General features: G+C 37.3%; 1 protein-coding gene across 6 annotated transcripts in view; it reads right to left on the bottom strand.

Annotated features, from left to right (window-relative positions):
- Positions 1 to 27043, bottom strand: part of FHIT (fragile histidine triad diadenosine triphosphatase) — a 571496-nt gene that overhangs the window by 506892 nt on the left and 37561 nt on the right. For 2 of the 6 annotated variants that reach the window (XM_059856702.1, XM_059856701.1), the window contains one exon: positions 2475 to 2537. The exons of 2 other annotated variants lie outside the window; for them this stretch is intronic. The gene's annotated coding sequence lies outside the window, so the exon portion shown is untranslated. Of the gene's footprint in view, positions 1 to 2474; positions 2538 to 19640; positions 19827 to 27043 lie in introns of all 6 variants that reach the window. 2 more of the 6 variants (XM_059856704.1, XM_059856703.1) reach the window with 1 other exon arrangement.

Genomic DNA, 27043 nt, shown 5'->3' on the forward strand with positions numbered 1-27043 from the left:
AAACAAACTTCAAGTTTCAAAGAGCAGAATCCTGTAAGCACTGAGCAAGCATATTAGCCTTTGAATTATACACACTGACCTGAGACACAGAGCATGCCATGAAGTATTAAACACAAACTACAGTGGAATTAGCCTCATATACACCCAACAGGGCATAAATCTTCACTAAAGTCTCCTAGAACACACAAAACACTCAGACAAATAATGTATTGAGAGAAGACACTTTCCAGCCTCGGCTCTCCTGAAGCTACAAAGTCTTTCCTAAAAATTAAAGTCCAAGTCTGTATCTTTAAATAGTGACAAACAGTAAATCTGTTCAATCAAATGCAGTGTAACAGGAGACAGTTATCTAAAATTGTTAGTGAGTTTTGTGTATGCAATTGTTTCATATGAGCCACTGTATTTTGAAGAAATTACCTCTTTTCCAGTCATGTCAACTGTTATCTGTTTTGACACCCATTTAACTGGCAAGGATTCAACCACTTACTAATTCCATTTGCTATATATTAATAGTTTCAATAGTTTTTGATGTCTCCTATCTGAGTACCCTGAGGATAACTTCCAGTGTTTTTCCCATTTACATTTGATTTAGAAAAAGTCATAACAAAACACAATGTCACTATTGAAACTAATAACAAAGTGTCATTTGAAATGGTTCATTAAACTTGCAAAACATGCATTGCATCCTCTCTATTGAGCCAGTATCTATATTAAAGGCAGAAAATCCAATTTAAAACAACTTTTATTCAAACTCAATGTTGAAGTTCTTAATACAACAACTGACAGTGTACAAAGGGCAAGGTGTACATTTCATTGTCAGACTAGTTCAAATAATTAATGAGATTTAAAATTAATGTTGTTGTAGCAACATGCAATTTTTCCAACTACTACACTGACTCATTTAGTGGAAAATATTACAGGCAAACATTTCCCAAGTCCAGTTCAGTAGTCATTGTTATCAACAGAGACACTCAGAATCAATACTGGCTTCTCTGGAAGTACCCAGAAACCCAGCTTGTCTGTATTATTAACAACCAGTAGGTGCCAGCCCCTACAGAAGGCAGAAACAACCTGATTGATATATGAGAGACCAGGGTTCCACCTGTCCAAGAAGCCATTTGTTTCAAGTATATTCAACTTCCCCAAACCAGCGGGGTTTGCATCCTGTCTGACCTATGCTGGTGATTTCCCCAAGCCCCTGGGCAGACTCAGCTCTGTCTTAAGCCCCTGTGTTCCACCAGTACTGAGTTACAAATACCTTTTTTCAGAACACTGATACTGCTGAATGGGGCTGTGGTGACTGGCTGTACCCAAACACTGCCCTCTGTCGTTTTCTGAGTCACACACTGCAAAGAGCTCCCTCTTCTCACTTTCGGCAAAGCTGAGGGCCAGGACTTAGGATGAGGAGAAGACATTGCCAGCTTCAGGTCACAGGGCCCTTCAAGGGTCGCTGCTCTGCTGCCTATTTAAGCCTTCCTTGCAAGGCTTATCTCCCAGGAAACTCAAATGCATGGGCATTCTACATTGAAACAGTAAAAGTGCAGCAATTCTCTGTTCATTGTATTTGTTTCCCTATTATTCACCACATAAAGACATTTTCTGTAAGAATGCACAGACTAAACTAAGCAATGAATTAATAGATACAGTTAAGGACTTGAGACTCTTTCAAAAAACTCAAAGTATGTTTATTTTTGAGACACCTTAATTAATGTTAAAAAAAAAAAAAAAGCCCATTCCTCAGTACACAGCACAGCTCAATTCTTTTCAGCTCGGTCAGAGTTATTCCTGTTTGATTTTGTTATTCTCCAAATTATCACAAAAACATCACTTCAGGATCTAGCTATTGGCACTACAATATTTCAGCTTCCACTCTTGCTTTGTAGCTGAGCACGTTCCACAATTAATTCAACAGTAGCAGTCAAGCAACTAATGCAAAAATGCAACTTCTGTTTTTCCCTTTAAAGACATGAACCCCTACTTCTGCAACATTTACAGAATCTGCACCAGTCATTCTAATCCCTTTTATGGAGCTTTTAAACATTGACTGCATTAACTAATTAATTTGCCATTAACTAATTTATCTACTGACCAAAGAGAAAGAAACTGACACTGGGAAATGATTAGTTTGGAGGTTAAATTAATTAAAAACAGTACAGTAGTGACAGAATTTAATCTCATGCTTCTCATGAGAGCATGGAATCACTCACAACTGCAGCAATGTTTGATAAATCCATGGAGAGATTCTATGATGGGAGTGGAATTAATTTGTGTCACTCCTAAGAGTATATGCACTCACTCAACAGTACCTGTACTAAACAATATTAAAAACACACAAATTGAGCAAACCAAATGAACCTGTTGTTTGAGCTAGCACATGCACAAGGGTAGTGAAGAGCCACTGAAAATACATCATACAACACAACCTCCCCCCAAAGGCAATCACTACATCACTCTGGAAACTACCACCAACTCACAAGTGCAGATGAAGAGGGAACTCTGGGCCTGAATGAAGGAACCAGTGATGAGATTCCTAAATCCTGTGGCAAAGAAACAACAGAGAGAAGCATGAGAAGATGGGAGGATGAGCTGCTCCAACCGCAGGGACTCAGGCTTCTGCAGCAACTTGACTTCTCCACTCAACTCTTTTCTGGACCTTAATACAAAACATCCTGAATACATGAGCCTCCACCTAAGCAAGGCTCTAACTATCCAAGACACTGGGCTGTTTGGAATGGAGGATTAAACTAACACAGCTTGGAAGACTCTTTCCTTATTAGCTCTCAATAACAGAGTACTGGTGACAGAACTTGTCACCCAATGAGGTGCATAACCCTACAGCTCAAATCAAGAGCTGTTTTTGCAGCTTATACACAGAGAACCCAAATGGCTTCAGTTTGAATCCCAAAAGAACCAGTGACAACGTGGTTGTGGCAGCAAAGTTTCCAGCATGCATTGTACAATTCTGCCCAGGAGCCAAGGTAAGTACTCACATTAAGCAGACCATCTGTAAAAGGGAGATAATATTTTGTCCTGCTTTTGGTATTATTGGAAAATTATCTTCTATGTGTGAGCAGGAAGTTGCACTGCAGCTTATGACAAGAAGGACATTCGCTAGGTGGTAGTGTCAAACAAATAATAGTCATACTAATAACTAAAGGAACTATCAAGACAAATCAATATAAAAAGAAATTACAATGCTTATGTAAAACATTGTCTATTCATTGAAAAATTACAAACCACAAAATACAACTGATCTAGCAATACGGCCAAATTGTTATTGATTTGCATTAAGAATTTTTACCTACTTGACATTTCTAGAATTTTTATATAATTGTATATTAAGGCACATAGTGAGGATGAGATCTATTATAAACTCCACACATCTGCTGAGAAACACCATTCTGAAATTAACTGTCTTGAAACTTATATTTAGAGCACATGAAAGTAATTCAATTTCCCAATATTAACTCTTCTTACATCAATACCAGAATTTAAGACAAGTTGCATTTTTGTTCATGTGGTAGAATAAAACCAAGAGTCTCTTTTCTGTGGGGCCACAAGGAACAAGTATTTTTTGCAAATTTTTTTAGAGGAACAGATTCAGCTGACAAGGTTAACATTTGATAATGACTGAATAACTGTGACTTACATTCTAAATAAATGTAGGATGTCATGAAAACTTTTAAAGTTCAAGTAATGAAAATGAGATTATTAAATCCAAGTTGTTATTGCCATTAACGTCATTATCTTTTTTTTTATATAAGCAATTTAAGGCTGCTTTATTGGGTATTTTGGAATACAATACAGACTTCTAACATTCAAAATAGACTATTGACCTCAGGGATAGCTACTCAGCCCCACAGGTACAGCAATGATCAATTCAACACACAGGCCAGCATCTCTGAAAATGATACCTCTTTGTACAGACTCTGAGTATGCAAACATGCAAATTAGTCTGGAGAGAAAGTTACAGTAACGGGATTTTGGAGAGTGTTACACACCATTATGATGGAGGTATCAAACACTAAGAGGCTTGTTTCAAACAAAATTCATTGTCATTATTTTAAAAAATTACAGTTATTTTCTCCTACGCCGCTATCATTTCCTTTTGAAATTAAAATTCCTGTGTGATACCAAATGATATCTGATTATTTGACAGAATTTGAGACATACAATGCACATGCTATTTGCCTCATGGAGCTTCACATGATCTATCCTCAAAACTCAACAGTGATCTAGTGATACTGAAATGAACACCACAACAGTTTGGGGTTTTTTTGTGAAGGAATTTAACATTTAAGCTCCACAAAGCAGCAAGCTACTTCCTGATTACTCTAAGTCCTTATCACTAAATGAATTTATCATGTCTTTTGTCCTCCATTGTTAATCTCATACTTCCACACAAGGAATTAATCAGAGAGCAACAAGCCAGTACCTCTGACATCTGATATCATTAATGACATTTCTTTATTAACAAGAAAATAGACTATTTATCAAAGCTCCAGCTTGAGGTTTTACAAGCTGCTGACAGAACAACTGTGGGTCCAGCTTCAGAAACAGAACCGCACTGAAAGGGCTCAGAAAAACATTTCTTTTAATCATTAACTGATAATCTTCATGCTCATCTGGACCATTTTAGACTCACACTAGCATCAAGCTTGGCCATCTATTTGCCCTGTAATATTTCACCTGCTGTAGAACATTCAGGTTGTTGAAGCTGCAGCCCCCTGAGCAGGAAAACACTACTGTGAGAAGAGTACCCAACACACCCCAGCCAGCAGAGAGGAGGACATGGCCTGGGCAGACAGGCCACAGCTTGGCACGGGAGAAAAATTAAATTATCATCACAGAACAGACAACAAACTGGGTCAAAGCAAACAATGAGGCATTCTGGGGATGGCAAAGCATAGACTTGTCTAAAGGAAAAAATTGCAGTGGACTTTGCTAAGAATGTTGGGGTTTGTTTTATTAAAATCATCAGTATCTTTGGTGAGACAGGCCTTTTCTCCAAACTGCCTTTAACATAAAAAGTAAATCATAAAAGACCACAGAATGATTATTTCTTATAGCCCCCTCTGCAAGCTACCTGAAGTTAAAACACAGAAAGAATTAAATATCATATGCTATAAAATTCTATTTTTATCTGATGCTTCACTTGATACTCAAGGAGAAAATTGTGTGCTACTTTGAAGATGCTCCTAAACTAAATTTCCTTGTTCAAATTAGAAACTTTGACATTTAAAATGAATTTTAATAGGGTAATAAACTCAGGGTATTTCATAACTCCATTCAAGATATGAGGCATCTCTGACCTAGTGACAGCTCAGACTGAATGAAAGTCATCATTAAACACTCATGAGGCAGCACACCAACAGACACTTTGGAGTGAGTTATTTGAGTGGTAATGACAAATATGAGAAAAAAAAAAGGCAGTTCAGCCTCTATTAGAACTATACTGTGATATTGTAATTCCTAAACTCAGTACAGCTTTACAAGATGGGTTATAAATTGGCCCAAAGAAATCAGTAATTCTGATTTCTGGGTGCATACTGGCAACTGGGAACATTTACAAAATCTTCCTAGAAATCAGTGCAATGTATAGAAGAGAAACAGACTTCTTATAAATCACACAGAAAAAGAGAAAATATGAAAAGTTCTTATTACAAGAAATTTAAAAGTTCCTTTTCTAAAAATTATGGAACTGCTATAAATCAAGTACAAGGGAGGTGTCCATGCATACTATACACAGTGCAGGCTGGTTTTATTAGCACTGCAATAAAAGAAGTCTTATAATCAATTTTTCCATAAGCAATAGCCAGCCCTGTTGCTTAGCATGGCAAAGTCTACCCCTTCATCCCCATTCCAACATAAATATTAAGTTGCTACAGTTCCAATTATCTGTACCAGTAATGGAGGAAGATTCCTGAAAAATCAAAATCTCACAAGTTCTCACTGATAAAATGAGACAAGTTGGTAGAGATTTACTTGGTTTAGAAACTGATTTTCTGCTTTATCAAAACTGGATTTAAGCAAGCAGCTACAATAATTGTAACGGAACACTATAGCTTTATAACAAATTTAGGGTTTATTGTGAAATAAGATGGTGCAACAGCACCATAAAAAAAACACAAAAAACAAACCAAAAGAAAAAAAAAAAGGAAAAAAGCAAGAAAAAAAATGAGGATTAAGGGAGTGAAAATATTCCAAGAGAAAAGACTTTCATTAGTACCACAAGTCTCTATCGCAAACAGGTTCAAAGCAACTGTACACCAAGTAAATCCATCTGATCTGTACCTTGCCCAGAATATCTATCAGTTTGCTATTCCTATTGCCATGCTTGGAGGGGAGACACACAGTGCACAAAACACATCACATTTGATGAGACTTTTTAAAGGTCAGTATTTTGTTTAAGCAAGTGATTCAGTGCTGGTTACTGAGTTACTGGTCAAATGTAGAACTGATTCACTCCTGTATTCCATAATTCCCATGATGAAAGCAAATATGGCACTGACTTTCTATGGAAGGGATATAACACACAGTGAATTAACTACAGTCAGAAAAAGCCTGGGATAGCACAAGAAATAGAATATTTACTTCTGCAGGTATCAATAGTGCAATTATCACAAAAAATGTGCTACAAAATTATTTCTTAAAAACTGAGATCCAAAACATAACTTGATAAAGGATTAAGCAAATCAATTGTCTGCAAAGCATTTCTAAATGTTTGCTCTGTGGGTGACCATGAAAGGGAATGTGTTCCCTAAATTCAGGCTTTTGACTGAAGTTCAAGCTGTGCATGTTTTCCAACAAATCTCATTTCATAGAGATTTAAGATAAAAGTCAGACTCTTAAATAACTAAATTCCAGACTATCAAGAGAAGAACTTAAAGCCCTTAGTGAGGCTTGAGAACCAAGTAAGCCCAGTGGGTCATGACATGACTTGTGCTTTGACTGCCTGCTAGCATTTCCACCTCAAACAGAGGATGGGACAAGATTGGAACAGTAAAACTTACAAACAAGCAGATAATAAAACCATCACTAGGAAATGAATGGCTGCAACTCCCTGGCCAGCTGCAGATAAACAGTGACCCTACAGTTTCTTCCCTGAACACACAAACAGTGCATCCTCCAGGTGTCAAGGCAGAAATCATTTGGACAAGAGTTGTACCTAAAATACCTGAATTAGCATCAATCATACACCAGAATGCTTCTTTCTCTCAAGTAATACTCCTTCCAACTCCCCTAATTAAATCTGCTTATTCATTTTACAACAGAACAACAGATTCTGAGAAAGCAGCACCAGTCAGGACTCCTGAATTATTAAAATTTTTTTGTACATATTGATAACTGCATGTTGCCAAATTACTTCCAAGACAGAAGACAGAGAGTCAGGTACATAGGGAAATACTTGCAAGTATAAAAACACAAATATTTGCACACAACCTGTGTGTGACCAAGGAAGAAGCCACACCACTAAGAGTGAGGAATTCAGACTGCATCGCATGAAAAATTTAACAGACAACCCCAAAAGTAAATGTAAAGTATCTAACATTTTTAAATTACTAAAACAGGCACATTACAATCTATATAAGTAAAAACATCGCAAAGGATTAGATCCAAAAATCAGAGTAACATTTTTCAGTTTGAATCAAATACTAGCATAAGCTTAGTTTGTAATTAAACGCCTTCTGGCAAACCAGAAAATATCCAGCAGAGAACTATAAGGAGACATGATGCTCATTTTGAAAGCAATATCAGAAAGAAATCTGGAACACAGCACAGATGCTGGTGCACTAAAATGAATGCTAGTTCAGAGATTCAAAACCTTTATCAAACTTCACATCAGCTAAGTAAAATTAGTTTTTAATCAAAACTTATTTCTCAATTTTGCATATTTTAATTGAGCATAAACATTCCTAAGGTATCAATAGTGATAACACTACAGTGTAGCTTTCCTCATCATTTCACCAAGAAGTAGAATATTAAAAGCAACACATATTGAAATGAAGAATATCTAAAAATAACGTCAAGAAGTTTTTCAACAGATGCCCTCAATGCTTGTGCACCATGAAAGTTAATTTTTAAGCAAATTACATGAATTTTAAGAGCCAAGGAGCAGCAGAAATGCTGCCCCATTTCCATTGCCCTGAACATCAATAACGACACAAGGGCCACAACATCGAAACTACACTTGGGGAAAGTGTTTCAAAATAAACAGAATTATTTGATTTACAAATTAGGACTATAATGTGCTTAGAAAACCAAAACAAATGGAGATGCATTCTTGAAACAAAGAAAGAGGAAAACTTGGACATAAAATCTGTATATTTTGTTAAGAAAACAAAATTTCTATTCATAGATGTTAAAGTGAGAAAACAATCATTAAAGACATGACCCCTGATAATTGTTCCTGCCCAGTTTAACTACATTTTTAGTGGGTATTTAATTGAAAACTGAACCATGAACAAGACAAAAAGTAGCTTACATACACATGCAGCATAATTCTACAACATCTGTCTCTTGTTTTGACTTATCTAACCAGATCAGTGATTTCTAACCAGATCAGGGATTTTTTATTGTCAAAAAAAATCTGAATTTGAAGAACTGAGAAATAAGCTAAACTAAATGCTATTTTATAAACCATGCCTATGGATAAAATAGAATTTCCAGATTTTCATAATTCACAACTTCTTTTTTTCTAGCACTGCCTTTTCTGTTTCTTGAAAAGACTCTATTAAAAGTTCTCTCAATTTGGGAAATTCTCATTTGGCTAAAACATGCCTTTGTGGTGCCGCCTTATTATTATTAATTAGCAGCAGCAGTCTAATCAGGTTGGGGATTCCAAAGCTTTTCTAAATGCTACAATTACTTGAATTTTTTCTCAGTAAGCACTAAATATCAAAAATTGCACCTTTGCTCAGCTAAGCTGAACTGCCCTCATGAGGGCAAAATAACCTCATCCAGTATTAGGCAAACTTCACTGAAAAAGCCAACAAAAAAATAAAGATCTAGAGACCTTCTATATTCAACTGACATGCTCAAGGTTGAAAATATTGTTTAGAAAAAGACTCTGAGTTTTATAAATTAGGAAAGGAAGTTTGTGTTAAATTGTTATTGAAGGAATTAGATTTCATGGCCCACCAATGCAATACTCTGTACATCAGCAGCAGACCCTGGCAACAAGAATATAATGGCAGGGGAATTCACTGCCTCATCCTGCTAACTGAAAGGACCCAACCTCGTCAGGGTCATGCACTGCAAGCTGGAACAGCCACACTGCAAATTATCACTGCTTTGCAGCTGCCCCTGTCTGCTACCTGTAAAGGCAATGTAACTGAGCATGCTACGCTCTGGTGATTAAAAATTAACTTTTTCCCAGTCTACATGGATTTTAGAAGCTTTAGAAACAGAAAAACTTAAGGTAAGTGGGTTTTTGCCTACATTTCAAAGTTATTTAGAAAATTAATACACTGTTCCATGTATTGCGGCTATTGATATTCAGGTTAGACCTGGAGCTTTCCAGGAGGTGACAAGTTTGCAAGCAGGGATGTATTTACACAGCATCAATTCAATGTTCCAAACTTTCTTGTGCAATTTTCCTTTACTTATGGAAAGAGTAACAGTGCAGTCAATAAAACAACATCAGCTAAAAACCCGACCCATACAATAAGGGGTAAGAAAAGAATCCTATTACATATGTACTTCAATGTGTAATTTTAGGACACTCAACCCCAATATTTCCTCCCCATTCTTGAAAAAAACAGCATTTCAAATGTATATAAGCAATATATGTGACTGCTGGGAGTAAACTTTCAGTTCCCTGTAGGCACTTTTCCACTGATAAAGATACATTCAGCACATGTATATACTGAAAATTCTACATTGCTGTTCTTGGCATGTAATTAGGGGCAAAGGAAATTGTGCAGGACTAGAATCTTAAGTGTTGGTTTAATAACCTTTATACAGCTCATTTCTGAATGATTTTCTTTCTCTCTGGAGAGGCTTCTAATGTCAAACACTGGTATTAAGGTGAGCCATGGTTACAGAAGAGGCACAGAGAGGGCACATGACAAAATTATTAATTATGGGAGAGAAGGAGGCAGAGAATTCTTTTTACTCCATAAATGTCCTTGGAAAGCAGAATATTTAATACCGAAGTCAAATACAGTTTCAGTAGTCAATAGCCACTAAAGTCTTACTGCTGCTGATAACAGCTGGGGATTTAAGAATGCCATTTAAAAACTGTTGCAAATGTGATTTTTAGAAGGCATTGGATATTTTTGAGAAGGCAAAAAGATTTACAACTTTTCAACTACGCTAACAGAAATTGGGCAATTATTCAATATCTAAGTTATCTAAGCTATCAATCATTATCCAAGCTAGTGAGCTAAACAGCTTTAATAGAGTAATTTGAAATATACTTTTTCATACTGCTGGCAGTTATTGTTCATTTTTCAGATTCCTTCCTTTCACACCAAATGGTAAGAATTGTACCAAGGCCAACAGGAGAGGTGGTCAGCACTATTTTCTGCTAAACTGAAATCTAACAATTCTTATTCTAACACCAAAAGGTTTATCTATAAATAATACCTTAAAGCAACAGGACAGGTAAAGTTGAGGGTTGGTTGTTTGGGTTTGGGGTTTTTTTGAGGAAAAGGGAAAAAGAAAAAGAATTGTGGTTCTACTCTAATTCATTTTATTTTTAGTAGATTACCAGAGTTACGGAAACTTCATTTTTCCAACAATTCCAACATAATTTTCCAGCAACTATGTGAGCAGCTTCATTAGGAATTGTACCTTTGAACTAACATTTTAATCATAATTTAAGCAGGAATGTAGGAAAATGCACAAAATTATAAGAGATCAAATATAATTTAAGCTTTCAAAGTAAAATATTTTCATTAAAACTTTTTAACAATGTGATGATTTTTTTTTTTTTTTGTCTAAGAAACACTTTTTCTTCATTATGAAAGCTCTATAGTATCCTGCATTCAACTACTTATAGTTTTTTGCCTGATACAATCCTACTTCTTACAAACATCAGAATAGGTCACTCTGCCAAGGAATTTATGAAAAATGCATGTTGTGAATGCCAAAGGCCATGTTTTTAGAATGAAAAAAAAATAAATAAAAAATCCAATACATCCTTTAAAAGATGACAAATAGTCTTTATGAAAGCCATTCCTGCTCTTTCCATTATGGAAAAAGAAATCCCAGTGGGAATACTAACCTCAACATATATTTGGCAGCTCACTGACCAGACAGGCTATTAACTATACAAAAGGATATTTCTGAACATTTTTTTTCCTTAAATAAAGTTTGGATTTCTAAATGATTGAAATGCAAGTGCAAGCTGCTTATTAGAAATACTATCTCATCATCCCTGCACTCCATATTTTACCATATCTCCTATATCAAATGCATTTCTTCTGTAGATTCCAATACATCCCTTTAGTCTAAACTTCCTTCACATTCCTTAACATCTCTTGTTTCCAGCTATCCCTCTTTTATTTTCTACAGCTTCCCATCACCTGGCTGTTTCCTCTCCCACCATGTCTATGGTTAAAAACCTTTTCTTAGATTCTGAAGCCTCAGCAAGTCTCCTTCACTGCCTTTTTAGAGGCAGAATCTGTCCTTTCATTAAGCCAGCTCTACTTGTGTCTCCCTGCAGAAGTAGTCAAGCTCCTCCTTTGTGTGACAGCAATCACCTCTGACCTTACCACCAGGAGACAGTTTCTTGTGGTTGTTGGTTTGCTGGGGTTTCTTTCAATATGAACATACACAAAACCTATACTAAACCTATACTATGAGGCTGAGAAAACATTTTGTTTTTTAAACAGTGGAGCAAAAAAAGGGCTTGGTATTTATGATGAACCCTCTGTCACCAGCTGATAGCCAGCAGCACTCAGATGGACTGGGCTTAAGGTGTTTCATTAATTATGCATATTAGAGGGATGTGTCCTATCTATAAATGAAACTTGAAAATGAAACAAAGCATCTCAAATTTAATATTCTGATAGCATTTCCCAATACTGAGTCATGTTTGATACCACTGGAAAAAGCTCACTGAACTGGAGATATGAACAGAAATTCAAAGTGACAGAACAAAGTACTGCGCATGGTCACTTATAAAAGTTTAACATCTAAAAAAAAGTCAGCCCAGTTTGTCCAAGAGCACAAACATGACCAATGTAAAAACTCAGTTAAGATATGAATTTTTAGGATTTTGTTGTTATCTAGCTTTCAGTAATTTGGTTTTGAAGGCGTGGAGAGGATGGGGAATATTTCTGTATTTCACTGGATGAAATTTCATAAACAAATTCTTTTTCTTGCACTATCGCTTCCTGTTTTCTGCATCTGTATTCAGGCAGCCAAGAGACCCAAAGAGCACTTTCACTGAAAACAGAAAGAACTGAAAAAATACTACATTTTTATATTCTTTTCAGCCATCTGTCTCTCCACAGATGTAACAGAGCAGAAGCTTAAATTGATTCTACTCTGATAAATACTGTTACAAGAAAATCTACAGGCACATTATTTTAACCTCTTAAGAGAAAATAAAATTCAATTCTTTCAAAGTTCATATTTGTTTCCCTCCCATGACACTATAAACCAAAACCGAATTAAGGTTTTAAAAGCAACACTGAATTAAGGTTTTAAAATAAAAAAGAAAAATAGTGTCAAAGTTGTATCCTAAAGCATTTTTTGCTGATCATGTAAATAATTCATCTTCTAAAGTACAACAGGCAAATTAAGAATGTATTATTTTCATTTGCTTTAAAGACAACCTAATTCATTCAGAAAGGACAGGGTGTGTGGAGCTAAGGCAGCAAAGACTTGGGATTTGTGAAGATTTTACAAACAGCTAGTGAACACATTATTATAAACATTGTAAATTCAGGGCAGATTTTTTCTGCTCTGAGCAATCATTTGAACCTGGAGTTCTGCTTTCTGATTTTGAGTGAGAATGCCCCTGACTCCTCAAGGAGATACTGACACCAATAACAAGACAAGCACCTCTTGTCAAAGCAGCAGATAATGGGGGACTACGAGTCGCCCAGAAGAGCCAAACTCCTGAGCTCATTCAGAGGATGCGGCCCTGTCTCCAAACGCTCAATGCAGACGACAGCTCTGCACAGCCCTGCATTCCAGGCTTCAGGAAAGCCAGGGATTAGGCAGAGCACACACACACACAGCCCCCCTCAAGGCTTCCTTCTGTTGTAAGAACCTAAAGCAGCACAGCTCTACTGCCTGCACCCTGCTAACCTCTAATTGAGATTTCCTAGCAGAGGTATAATTTAGATGAATGAGATCAAAGATTTGCAATTTATTTCCAATGTCAAGAGAACTCAAAGGGTTTTACTAACTCATGTACATAGTGACCCATTATTTTAAAAGGATAAAAACTTTTCTTTCCAAAAAAGTAATTATACCACTAAGTATTGCAATTATTAGATAAGCAGTACCTCAGCATAAATGCAATACATAAACAATCCTAAGGAAACAATCACTTTTCATAAATGTAATATTTTGTATTGGATACCATTAGAGAGCAGCCTCCTTCAGCTGGCTTGATTTGCAGAGGCAAAAAGGATACAACCAGATGCTCCCTTAAACAAAGTATTTCCACTAAGATTAAAACAAATTCTCTTCAAAATTGGATCTTTTAATTGCTAATGAAAAATAACTGGAGCCTCTAACACCACCCACAAGGAAAAAAGTTTAATTCAAAGATTCTTCCATCTCAAATTTCCATAATATTGGGTTTTAGACATAAAACACATGACAACATCCATATTAAGTCTTCAAGATATTAGAAGAAAACCTTTTTCCCCATAACTTCCTTTTCAAGGATCAGCTGTCACACTATGTGACTCTTCATATGAAACGATACTACACAAGTGATAACGTATTTGAATTATAACAAAACCAATGGAAGATTGTTATTCTATATTTTATTGCTTTCAATATTTCTTTAGCAATCATCATTGCAGTCTGTCTAAACAATTCTCTGTGCACTGACATTCACAAAAATGTGTTTTCATCAGGAAGTTAGACACTGTCATTAGGTTTCATGAAAAGCTATACTTTTCAGTTCCTAGCCAATTTTTTACACCTCACTGCATCATTGGGATGTGAATGCAACAGTTTTTACATCTGTAGGATTTAGTTTTATTTACTTCAATACAAGCATTAATAACAGATTACTGGCAAACTGTAGAGAGATGATGAATTAGTTACGTTCTTATTATCCAACACTGGAACAGGACCAAGAGAGGAGGGTTCACCACATTCTCTGCTAAGAGAAAACCTATTGATCAGCCACAACAATCATCTACAAAGCCTGGGAAAGGCAGTGATTCAGATCATTGTTTCAGAGCTGATATTTTACATACCAGATCTGGCAATACCTTTTGAGTTCCTTGAACTGTTTGGTAAGAAACTTGTTTGATGGTCAACAGCTGCAATATCTTGAGATACAAGTAGAAGACATGCTTAACCTGCTCTAAAGCCTACTACTTTTCATACTCTTCTACTAGTTTCCAGAAGTTCCAAACACCATTTTTCATGCCCTTTTATATTCTTGTAGAAGTAGCTGTCTATGCTGGAACCTTACAAACAAAGGAAAGCATTAAGGAATTTTTATCATACATCCTAAGATGAATTAAATACACATTTGTGCACACAAAACACACAAAATGTTCTCTCTCCAATGAGGGTCTTCACCTGGTAAGGCTCTATCAGGAAATGGAATCACCTGAGGATACCTGGACAAAACAAATCTGGCTCCAGCACAGGTGGGAAAAAAAAGACATGTTTTAGCACAATGACATAGCCCCAGGTATTAAAAAACATATTTTTTTTAAAGACTGTCAGTCATGACTGTGATAAATAAAAGCCTCTGAATTTTAGAGTTAGTTATACTAAACCCAAACTGTAGTTCCCTCACACACAGTTACATATAGAATATACATACGTGTAATGCTCTTCATTAAGCAGAGCTATTTATACTTCAAAACCCATGTATTCATGCAAAGATGCTCTCAGGTAAGAAATAGGAAAAACCGTGGGAAAATGTTATGAATAAATGTCGTCTTAAGGTTTGGTAAGTCTCAACCAATTCTGCATCAATTTTCAGAGAGTGCAAGCAGCTTTGTAAGCTTCTCACAGCTAAGAGAAGTGTCCTCATTTATTCATGTCATTGGTGAGCTGTACTCCAGGGACAGCTGCAGTTAAGAACCCCCATGTTCAGCATCAAGAGTCATTGCTATGTAGCCCAGTTCCTAAAATGTTCAGAAGAAAAAAAAGGAAGATTTTGAGACAATGAGAAAAAAGGCATGACAAACTGAACATCAAAAACCTGAGAGCTGTGGCTTTTTCCTCTGCAGTTGCACTGCTTATTCTAATGGTCATTGGTTAAGCCTACACAGTCAGTAACAAGGCAGATCAAACCCAACCACAAATATCTGACACAAGCTTTTAAAAACCTAAGACTAAATCACATGAAAGATGAAAATTTTACTAATTGCGTTCTACACATAGACTAAATAGGATCATGAGAAAAGAGTTCCTTTCTTTAAACTTTATCTTTCAGTTCAGCCCTCCAGCACAACCATCCCCACACACCACTGCTAGGATCTGCAGGACCACATTTATTCCAGAGAACTCTTGCTGGGATTGCAGCACAGGTCCCTCTGTCCCCGACCTGCTCACTGCCTACTCAGCAGCAGAGAACAGCAATCTGTGAGAAAGAGCACAACCAGCTTAAAGCCCTGCCACTCTTAACACTCTGCCTGTATCTATTTTTCTTAGCAGTTCACTAGAAAGAAATACTTTTCCAAGTGCTCACATGTTCTCATCAGCCTTGCACAGAAATCACCTGACATGGAAGGGTTCATAACTACAGTTCACAAACTAAATACTATTGCATCTTTTTAAACAAACAGATCAAACATAACACATTTTTCTTGCAAGTATTTTCACATACCCACCACCACTTAACAACAGGCATTCCTACACAGAAAGGGGAAACTACAACTTGAAGCATCTTTTGGAAGCTCAAGACAATTAGAACAGACTATGCACACTGTCTTCACTACTTCATGACATTCATGTTACTCTGAACGCAAAGAACGCACATAACTGGGTTTGATTCCTGATCTGAAGCAAACCAGCATGGTTTTGAATCAGTGGAGTCTGGTTCTTTTAAAGGCTTTTAAATGCAAAGACCTATAGACAACAATTCAGAATCAGGAGTGCATAATCAGAGGCTCAACTGTTGCTACACTAAATCAAGTTCCTGTTATGACACATTGATTTCACAGATCCACTATGCCTTATGTCTGTACAAAGGTACCTCAAGAACAACTTCAGTTTTAAAGCTAGGAATAAGACTAATTCCCCTTGCTATGCTCAAGCCTATTTTTCCCTAACAGGTAGATACCTTTTTACTCTTCTGTATCTTGGAAGGAAGAGGAAGAAGGTGATGGAGGAAAAAAAAAAAAAAAAGGAATCTTCAGGGACAGGTTGCCAAGAAGCTGAGAATCTCAAAGACTACATTAATCAAGGAAAATCTATGCTTTCAACACTTTACAACTTTTGCACTGAAAAAAACTCAAGAGAATGAAAAAAAGACACTCTTCCCAGGAATCCTGAAGCCTGTTAAAGCATCTTTGTAAGAACAAAAAAATCTACAAGGAACAATATTCATAGATAAACCATTCTCCTTATGTCACATTCACTGCAAGAAAATAGTCTCTGGAAAAGTGACACAGTAGTCAACTGTCAAAACAAAATGTAATTCAGCACTAACAATAGGTAAGGATTGTTAGTCTAAGTGCTCAATAACAACCATAAGGACTTCCTTGAATAAAATGCTTTTAGCATAAGTTGTATCTAATAAAATTTTAGATGTTTCTCTCTGCAAAGAAAGAAGTACTATGGAATATCTTATTATCAATTTTAAATTATGAAAGTAACAAAAATTACCATTGTAATTTTCAGAAGAAAATACAAGTCTTCCTCTATTTTTCCATCTATCTTCATAAAAGGTACTGTGGTTTTTCCGAAAGTAGACCACTTGTCCAAACATTCACTTCTCTGCAGACGGCAGCTGCTTTGTTTCAATTGTGCAGATATTCATCACAAAAAGTTACTAACTGGACTCTGAAAGTAGTTTGTGAAATTTCCTACCATTATATTTTAATATTCTAAATCACCTTTCTTCAGCTAAATTATATAAGCACTTGAGCTTTTTAAAACATTCACAGAGCTGAAACAGCAGAAGCTGTTTACCAAGTCACTGGATCTCTCCTAAAAGGTCTCTGTTAGAAGCTACTTTTGGGAAATAATCAACCTTGAAGTAGTAGAAATGTTTTTTCAAAGCCTGGGGCATTCCACTGGTTTAACCCCCCGACCTCACCCTAGCTTGGTGGAGGTGCCAGAAGGAAAAAAACTTTAAAAGGCCAAGAAGCAATTATGAGTTTAATCCTGAGAAAGCAGAAAACAAGAGTGTGACTTAGAAAGCCAGGGCTGGAAGGAGTGAGCAAGATTGCCTTAGCAAAGCTATTTACACTCAGAGCTGGAGAAGGAAGCATGAGTATTTTCCTGGAACCATGGAACCTGTGCCTTACATCAGGATTTTCTCCTGTCAGAACACAAAGGGCAGCCCATGGCCAACCCCTGAGCCAGGAGATGCAGCAATTGAGAGAGACAGACCATGCTGTATGCAAGCAAAGCCAGTTTATTACACTAATCACCAAAATTCAGAGTTCTCTTACTTCCTCACTAAATTTTCAACTCAGAGCCCCTTGCCCCTGTTCCCTTACCAACATAATCTTTTCAGTTATCAAGTCCTTGTTAACATCCTCTTGCACCAGAGCAATCACACGTGGTATCTTCAACTACTTCTTCTTGCCTTGAGTTTATCTCTCCCACGGTTTCCACTGTACCAGGGCCAGGAGGTCTGTGGTGCTACCCAACTCATCTTCTGCAGCTGTCTGATCTCCTACATTTCCTCCTTTCTGTTCTACAATCATTATTTGTTTTACTGATTTATTAATCAATCAGTCTATGAATACACTGAATCAAGCAATGCAGGTATCAGTATAATTAATAGCATCCCTAATACAAACATTCCCATCTTAATTAAATTTTTGACCCGTTCAGTGATTCCCCCAGCCTCCAAAAAGATTGTTAAGCCAATCGCTCCATCTACTATTTTTAATTTGGCTACATTATCTTGTAAAGCTTTAATACTTGCATCAATAGATGGGGAGTAATCAGAAAGGTTCATATAACATATTCCAACAAAATCTTTACTTCCACGTTCATGTGCTAAAAGCAAAAACTCAATAGTGGCTCGATTCTGCAGTGTGACTTGTCTAATCAAATCAATACTGGTTAACAATCCCGTTGAAGCAAGGGGAGCACCATTAATTTGTTGAGATAACCAGCAGTCTAGCTGGTTTAACAATCCCAGAGTCTTTCCAGTTGCTACTCCTGGAGCAAAAAGGAGACAGCCAAACATGGTTGTAGCGACCTAAAGTCAAGGTTATCGCCGCAATTAGGGCTAAACACATGAACACTGTGCTTCCCTCTCTGTGAAAATTTACGTTGTAAAATCATGGGTGTCAACAGTGAGAGTTGTCCTAAACTGCAGGGGCCTCCCTCAATATGCAATGCAATAGCAGCCCAAGCTCTGTCTCCCCAAATGAAAAACACTCCTGCTGGTAATGATAATGGAGCATTACTAGAGCAAAAGATGTTGGTGTAAGAGTAATTACACCAGGCACTTTCAGTCTTGAATATGGCTTGGCTCAAAGAAACATCCCATGCTTTAGACTGGTTGGCCCCAGAATAATTAAATTTAACACAAAGGTCCATTTTCACAGATCCTAGAACTTCTAATTCCTGAGGTTCAAGGGCTGCACAAGGGAGATATAGGACCCATTGGTTCCATGCATCGGCATTATTCTCAAAATGAAGAACATGAGCTGAAGGGGGATGTGGCCTTGTATCTAAAGGTAAACCAACAAGACAAGTAGTAAATGGGTTTTCAGGAGAGGCTGTAGCCAAGCATAAAGTATCTTGCCCTTTTCCATTGGCTGAAGTTATCCATACATTCAGTTTTGGCTGATAAACAGGTAAAGTAAAAGTAACAGGAGGAAGTACTGATACTAGAAAAGCCTTTGCTAGTGTAAGCCAAATACTAGCTTGAGGCAATGGCAATAGAGGACTCCACATTGCTGCTGTGGGAGGAGTTAGAATTAACAGTACAAAACTTATTAACAACGGCAAGCCATTGCTCACTTGATAACTCCTGATGTTCGGGCAAACCATATTGATGCCCACACACCAGCTGTTTAATCTGTATATTATTCCGACTGCTCCTTAAAGGGTCACAACACCAACAGTCAGCTCTTCTTTTATGAGATGCACAATACCAAAGGAACCCACACCTTTGACACTCGCACAGAGTCCATGCTTGATGATGCCCTGTGTGACAGGTCAAGCAGGGAAAGGAAATTAACAGACCTGCAGAAAGCTCCTCTTCAAAAGATGTTACAAACTGGCTGGGATCTGGGTGTTGCCAGTCTAGAGCAAGAAAAAGGTCATCAAAAGGAAAGGGAGCACAGTACCGACCACCTCTGGACATATGATCGACCGGCTCCCCGAGGACAGAAGACTTGTCTTTTATGACTTTGACATCTCTAGGAAACCCAAACCACTTCTTCAAAGGCATTAATCCTTTTCTGTATTTTGATCAGCTGGTTGTTCGATGAAGGGCCTGATGTTCTTGACTGGAACCCAATGAGGACCAGTATCTGTGGAAACACAAGCATAACCCGTTCCCAATGTAACAAGGGGAAATGGGCCTATGAGTTTCCCATTTTCTGGATCTTTTACAAGGACTCGTGCTTTTTGCCCTATGTCTAATAACATTTCTTTATTAGGTCCCCCTATAATAAAATGCTTTATTATAGGGGGACCTTTGCTATCAGCATAGCAATTTAAAAAGCTGAAAACACGTAGTGCTTTATGTAGCTGTTCCATTGGCATATATCTCTGCATTCCCCCTTCCTGTTGAGCTAAAAGACAATTAGGAGTTGAATGAGCATATTCAATAATTGCTTGCTCTGTGCAGGAGGGAGTGATGCCAGTGATATGAGATATTCCTCATAGGGTGAGAAAGGAGGAAAGTCATTGAGAAGTGTAAGCAGGACTATTATCAGTTTGGAATAATATTGGACACACTCTAGCAGGTGTGTTTTAACACTGGCAGACAATTTACTTGGAAATCTTCTTATACATAATGGTAAGATAGCAAACTGGGAGAAGACTTCTTGGTTGTTTTAAATTACACAGGACTCACTACTGCAGTATTATTACACTATTTCCCTCCAGAACCTTCACCCTCAGAGACAGCCACACGTGTTCCCAGCTTTGGTAATTGATGCAAGGTCCCCTTTCAATCCACAGTTCTCTTCATATTACACTTAAACATGCACATGACACAAACACCCAGATAAGATAGATGAGATTCAACCCAAACCACTCAACTTCCAACAGCCAAAGTGCTTGCTGTCCTAAACAACCTTTTGGGATTTTTGTTTTTGCAGCAGAGAAGAAAATCCAATAACTGGGATATCATTTTGCTTGAGAAATTTCCATAACACCAAAGTCACTGCTGCTCTGAAAAGCTGCAATGACTGTTTGAAAGAACTATCATGAGGAGTGCCATTCTGCAGAGGTGTGTAGTTCCAGACTTGGTATCTTTTACTTCTGTGCCTTAGGGTCACTTCCATTCAGGTGGAATTACAGTCACTTCTATTTTAGATGGATTTCAAGAAGATTAAACCCTATTGACAACCATCCTGCTTTTCATCTGAATTTGCACTATAATCTTCATACTTCATAGGAAGGAAAAAAAAGAATCAGTTATCCTCTATACACTGAGGATCAGGCACACATCATGAATAGTCCCTGGACTTAGATAATGTTCTATTCCCTGCTCCTTTAAATATTACTACATACTTAAAAAGTTAAATAGAGGTAGAAACCAGATTAACAATGGTGAGTTCACCTAGAGAGAGAGCCTGTATTAATGAAGAGGTAATACCATAAATCTGGTGCACATGGAAGTGTGAAAAAAAGGTCAAGTCAAGAGAATGACTTCTTCCTACAGGCGGATTGCACAGGTGCAAACATGCACAGCAGCTTTCTAAAATGCATGGCATTTTCATGGCTTTATGCAGTAAACTACTCTGCTCCTTGGGTAAGTTTTACAAGACAAACTGAAGTATCAGAGCTACAAAAACACACTGAATTCTGTTCAGGTTCAAAGAAAACAGCTTTTACACTGCACTTCTGCACTTTTTCACAAACCAAAAAAGCTACATTACAAATCATTGTGTAAGCAAAAAGAGCTCCCCAGGCTTTAGATAATATCAAAATCTATTAATGCATGGGTCTTGATATTATTCCATGCACAAAAATTTCTTTTTATTTAGAGGCAAAATAAACAGCTGAGGCCATTACAAGCAGAAAACCACAGTCTTCTCTAAAGCAAGTTCATTTTGTCTGGGTTTTGATAACACCAGATGTTTTCTGATGCTGTTCAAACAGAAGTTGTTGAAATTTATTGCTGTGAAAATCAGATACCTTTCTAGAACACTTAATATGCAAAGACAAGATCCAACCTGTGCCTAAACATCAAATTAGAGTCAAACTTCTATTGGAAAATTGAAGTACGTCAATTAGATGGAATTCTAGCATTAAATTGGAACTGTAAACAGAAAAAAAATACTGCTACTCTAAGAAATTTTATTAAGAAACAAAAAACAGGCAGAGTAAAAATCTGTGTTTCACAGTACATGCCTAGATTTACTTTTGGAATTTATTACTGAGGAAAAGTAACTCAGAGCTTTACTGATTAAGACTTTCCTGTAAAACTGACTTAAGACCTGTGACTTCCAGGAAGGACAAAAAAAAATACAAAGCTAGAATGGAGATGATCTGTCCCAGTGAAAGGCTTATCAGGCATTCAATTACTTTCTTACAACCATAAGTATGAGAAGTGGGCAAAAGATCAGAGTGATGCCTTGTCCTCCTTGTCTAAGCAATTAATTAATTTCTATCCCTTAGGAAAGCTTCTGCAGGGATCAATTCCCAGGTCTTCTGAAAGATACCTGAGTGACAAAACACAACTACAACCACCTACCACTACAATCTCCATCCAAAAAAAGTACTCAGGAAAAAAAGGAAAAAAGCCATCTTACAGGTCATAATTTCACCATTTTTTTGGAGATAATAGGTATCATATTGTATCTTCAGAGGTTTCAGAGTGTGTGTGTATATATAATAAAGTAATTCCTCTCTAGATCAGAGGCCCAAACACTCAACAAAAGCCCAAAATGTTTTCTGCATTGTGCTGAAGCTGCTACTTAGGGTAGCTTGCACATAATGGGTAAGGACATGGCTGAGATACATTTTTAGCCAACTCCCTAAAAGTGAGCAACCTGTATGAGGAAATTCAAATTGTGTCAAGTCAGTTAAATTAACAGTCAAAGGCCAGGTCACATAATAGCATGTGGGTACAAATATGTCCTTTCTACCATAGGAAGGCCCAATGCAAGCCTGGGTAAGCAGAGCCAGCCAAGTTTGTGTCAATGTACTAAAATACAAAAAGGTCACCTTTAGTGAATTAAATTAAATGCACAATGAATCAGGCAGCAAAGCTGCACAGCCACTACAAGTTGTTTAACTGTCCACTGTATGTAACAGTTAAGGGGGGAGGGAATTTACACCCTCAGTAGTTCAGCAGAGCCCTCTCCTATTCACCCTCCAAATGAAAACCTTGGTAGCCTTCAGTTTCTTGTGACATCTATGGTATCTTAGACTTTTGAATTAGATTAACTAAATGCATATTTTCTAATAATTCTACCAATACACAATTCCTGGAAGTACTACAATAATTCTATTACCTGACACCATTAGACAGGTTCCCATGTTGAAATCCTCTAAAAGGTTTTCAGCCTTATCACCGAAAGGCTTGAGCATTACCCAGCAGCACTTCTAATTTCTGCACAAATGACCTAGACAGCACTACATCCTGAACTACTAAGCTCTCCTAAGAAACAGTCTACTACTTAGCTCTCCTAAGAAACAGTCAACATAAGACGAAACAAAACTCTTCTGCATCACCATAAATAAGACTACCACTTATTCTGTCACTAAAAGCCTTCATGTTTTAAATCTCTTCACCAATTATTAAAACGTTTGTATCTTTTCTCTAACTTTACCAACTTCTACATGGAAAAATAAATGATCGCATAGGTGTCAACAAGCAAAGTACATCTTTATTTTGTTCTAAAAAGAAAGTGGCTGGGAAGGCATCTTTTGAAACAGAGCAGCACAGGTTGGTGGGCAAGGACATGACTGAAATTGTACCCTTCCAGTCAGCACAAACAACTGCCTATTTCAGTCCCCAAGTTTTTATGCATCATCCAGGTTAATTTTGATTAGAAGCTACTTGTCTTCTGAAGACACTGAATACATTCCCACACAACTGTAGGAGTCACTCTGTCTCAGGGAAACACAGTACTTCCTGGAATTCTTGACATGCCAAGAAATCAGAGTTACTCCTATTGCTCCTTGCTGACAGCTCCTATTATCAGTTCTGCCATTAACTTGGACTGAAATCCAATTCTGGCCAGCCCCTTGACAAGGCATTTAAGACAACCAAATACTTACAAAAACTCTTCTCATACTTTTTGTATCTGGGAAGTTGAATTCTTGTTGCCACTTGGTATTTTGTTGTTTTAACTTTTCTACTGAAAAGCTAAAACAAAATATTCCTCCTTGGAACTTTAATGCAGAGACTACAGTGGCATGGACATTTTGCATAAAGAATCTATATCCACCAAAACTGCATGACATCGCTTTTTTTAGATGAATGCTGAACATCAGCCTAGCTAAGAAATCTGCTGACACGATAGAAACCTTTACTACGTTTCTGTACAAATGCACCAAGTGCTTTTCACTTGCAGTTTTCAAGACCTTAAAGACTCTTCAACACAGTATAGTGCACTTGCATGAATGAAACCCCTACAGCCATCTGTGAGTTCTGGAACTCTCAGAATGTCCTACTGGGATGGTGCTGCTGGTGCAAGAGACCAGTTCCCCTGTTTGGTGAAGATAACATAAGTTGAGATAAAGGAACAGAGTTATCATCATCTATCTCAGATGGAAGCAAAGAATGAAAGGTAAAATTTTTCTAAATAATCTACATCTACATTCCTTTTACACTGCAATTCAGTAGGAATAATGAAGACAGTCCTCAAAATACTGGTCAAAACCAAGATTATTTTACCACTGTCAGAAATGAAGTCAGGAAGGAACAAGAGGCAGGAACTGAACTTAAATCAACTTCTTTCAACCCAAGCTTTCCTTTATTCTTCAGCACTACTGTGATATTTGCAGCTCCGGGACTTATTTAAAGATTATTTCTAATCTTCATTTTCAAGTAGGTGTCTGTCACATTCAATAAGAGAAATGTATTCCAAAATCCAGGTTTGACTTAACCAAAAAAAGAAATTTCCCTGCATTCAATTTAAAACCTTTCAGGAAAAAATGTATGAGAATTATAATGGGGGTGGGGGGGAAGAAATGAACCACCACCCCAAAAACCTTCCATTAACAGTATTGCTAATAGGCAAGACATCCTTTATTTCTTCTAACAAACCATATAAATTTATAATGTGTGTGTGTATATATATATGAAATAAGAAGACTTTCTCCTCCCTAACTATTTGCAAATAATGGAATGAAAGGGGACTCAAAACAGCAAAGTGTGAGCTGCAATGAACGAAAACTGAGGGATTGCAGGATAAGCACTTTTTTAATTTTGGGGGCTTGGGGAACAGTGATGTGAAAATAAGCAACCAGCAAAAAACATAACTGAAATTTCCTCCACGGAGAAGAGCTGCATAAATCTGTCCAAAAGATTGAGGAGCTGCTTGACTGCAGAGAGAAAACAGTACACAAGAGGATTCAGAGGTAAAGTGACACACAGAACGCTTCCACCTGGCAGAGATATTGACTGATATCCACAATATAACTACACAGACTGCCCCGAGGAAAAAAAAAAATACAGCAACTAGCAACAGACAAGTGGTTTCAAGATGCTTTAGGTATGAAAGACAGAATTTGGCAAGACAAAGACTAGGATTGATCAAGTCCATAGTTCCTAAAATTGCTTAGGGAGATTGTCATAATATGGCAAAGGACTGTACAGCCTGAATTTGTAAAATGGAGTCAGAACTCTCAACAAATGCTACTTGAAAGAAACAATTAGGGACTGGCATATGTCCCAAATCAATAAATGGAGGTAACTCTAAAACAGAGTATAACAGTATAACAGAGTCTAAGAGAATCTAAAATGCCAATAATTGAGTCCTGAACATAGCTGGTTTAGATGGGATACAGCTTTAGAAATTCTACACACCAAATGCTCAAGCACACATTTTAATCTATTGTCACTTCTTCAATAAACTTCACACACAAGCATGCTCTTCTACCTTTGAGGAAAAAACCCAATCTGCTTCATCTTGGTATAGACTGAGCTGCCAATGGTTAGTCAGGGACAGGCTGGGCACCAGTGGGTGCTCAACAATTGTACTGAGCATCACTTGTTTCTCTCCACTTGTAGTCCTCACTGTCTCCTTTTCATCACAATTATTACTACTATTATTATTGTCACTGTTATTATCATCAACATCACTATTATTATATTTTTTGTTTCCATTATTAAACCATTCTTAACCCAGGAGTTTTATATTTTGTCTCCAATTGATTCTGCTCCCCAATGAGGGAATGAAATGGGGGAGTGAGCAAGGGGCTATGTGGTACTGTGACACCAGCTGGGTTAAACCATGACACATATTAAAAAACCAAAATGTTATATTCAACCCTCATTTTAAACAGCTTAACCTGAATTGTACTATAAAAAAGTCAGCATTTAAGTACAAGTTTGTTGAAGGCTAAGAATTCTCCTGTGGGAGGAAAAAAGCTTTATTATAAACTGATTCCCATTACATTAAAAGTATAGTGTTCCTCGATGCAAGCACATCATCTCCTAAGTGGTAAGTAAAATATCTGTAAATCAGGAAAACATTTTAAAAATCCACAGAAAAATTCCAAAACAAAAAAATATGGTTAAATATATCTTCATTTTATATTTCCTCCTCTCCCAGTACATTATTAAATGTATTTTTTGAAGCCCCTGGAGAACACCCAACTCTTATAATAGGATTCTTTCTGGGACAGCCTGTCCCAGTACCTCTCTCCTGTGAGGATGCTGGGACAGGCTGCTCAGAGAAGTTGTGGATGCTCTGGAAGGTTGGATGGGGCACTGAACAACCAGGTCCAGTGAAAGGTGCCCCTGCCCATGGCAGGGCTGCTGGAACAAGAGGATCTTTCAAGTCCTCTGCAACCCAAACCATTCTGTGGTGCTATTTTCTATACCTCATGGCATAAAGAGACATTCTTTAGGCAGCAAGCACGGCCACAAAGGAGAAGGCCATGTGTCACCTTGTTCCAGGGTGAGCCAAGTCCTCCAGTGCATTGTCACACTGGGTGAGATTTCCAACACTGACAACTTCTCAAGTAACACCAAATAAGACATTAATTCATTCAACTTATTTTTCTTCCACCAGTGCTTTTAAGTTGTACATGGGCTGCTTGAAGGTTTAATGATTATTTTTTTAATTTAAACTACTTGAGCACCACTGGTTGCTAAGGCAGCACTGGTTTGTCAATATGCCACCTCAATATATTCACATGCAACTCTTTTTGCTCAATTTTGTGCGATTACAGGCAAGTCCCCTTGAAGAGAGCTGGAAGCAATCAAACAACCAGAAGCAATCAAGACCCAGAGTGGTGAGTACAAAATGGAGCTAAAAAGCTTGTTCCCTCAAACTGGTCACCCTGCCCAAATGGGAAGGGCTGCAAGACTTCCCACTGTGAAGCTGCAAAAGAGGGC

Source organism: Haemorhous mexicanus, chromosome 11 (assembly GCF_027477595.1).
Source record: "Haemorhous mexicanus isolate bHaeMex1 chromosome 11, bHaeMex1.pri, whole genome shotgun sequence".
Taxonomy (NCBI): domain Eukaryota; kingdom Metazoa; phylum Chordata; class Aves; order Passeriformes; family Fringillidae; genus Haemorhous; species Haemorhous mexicanus.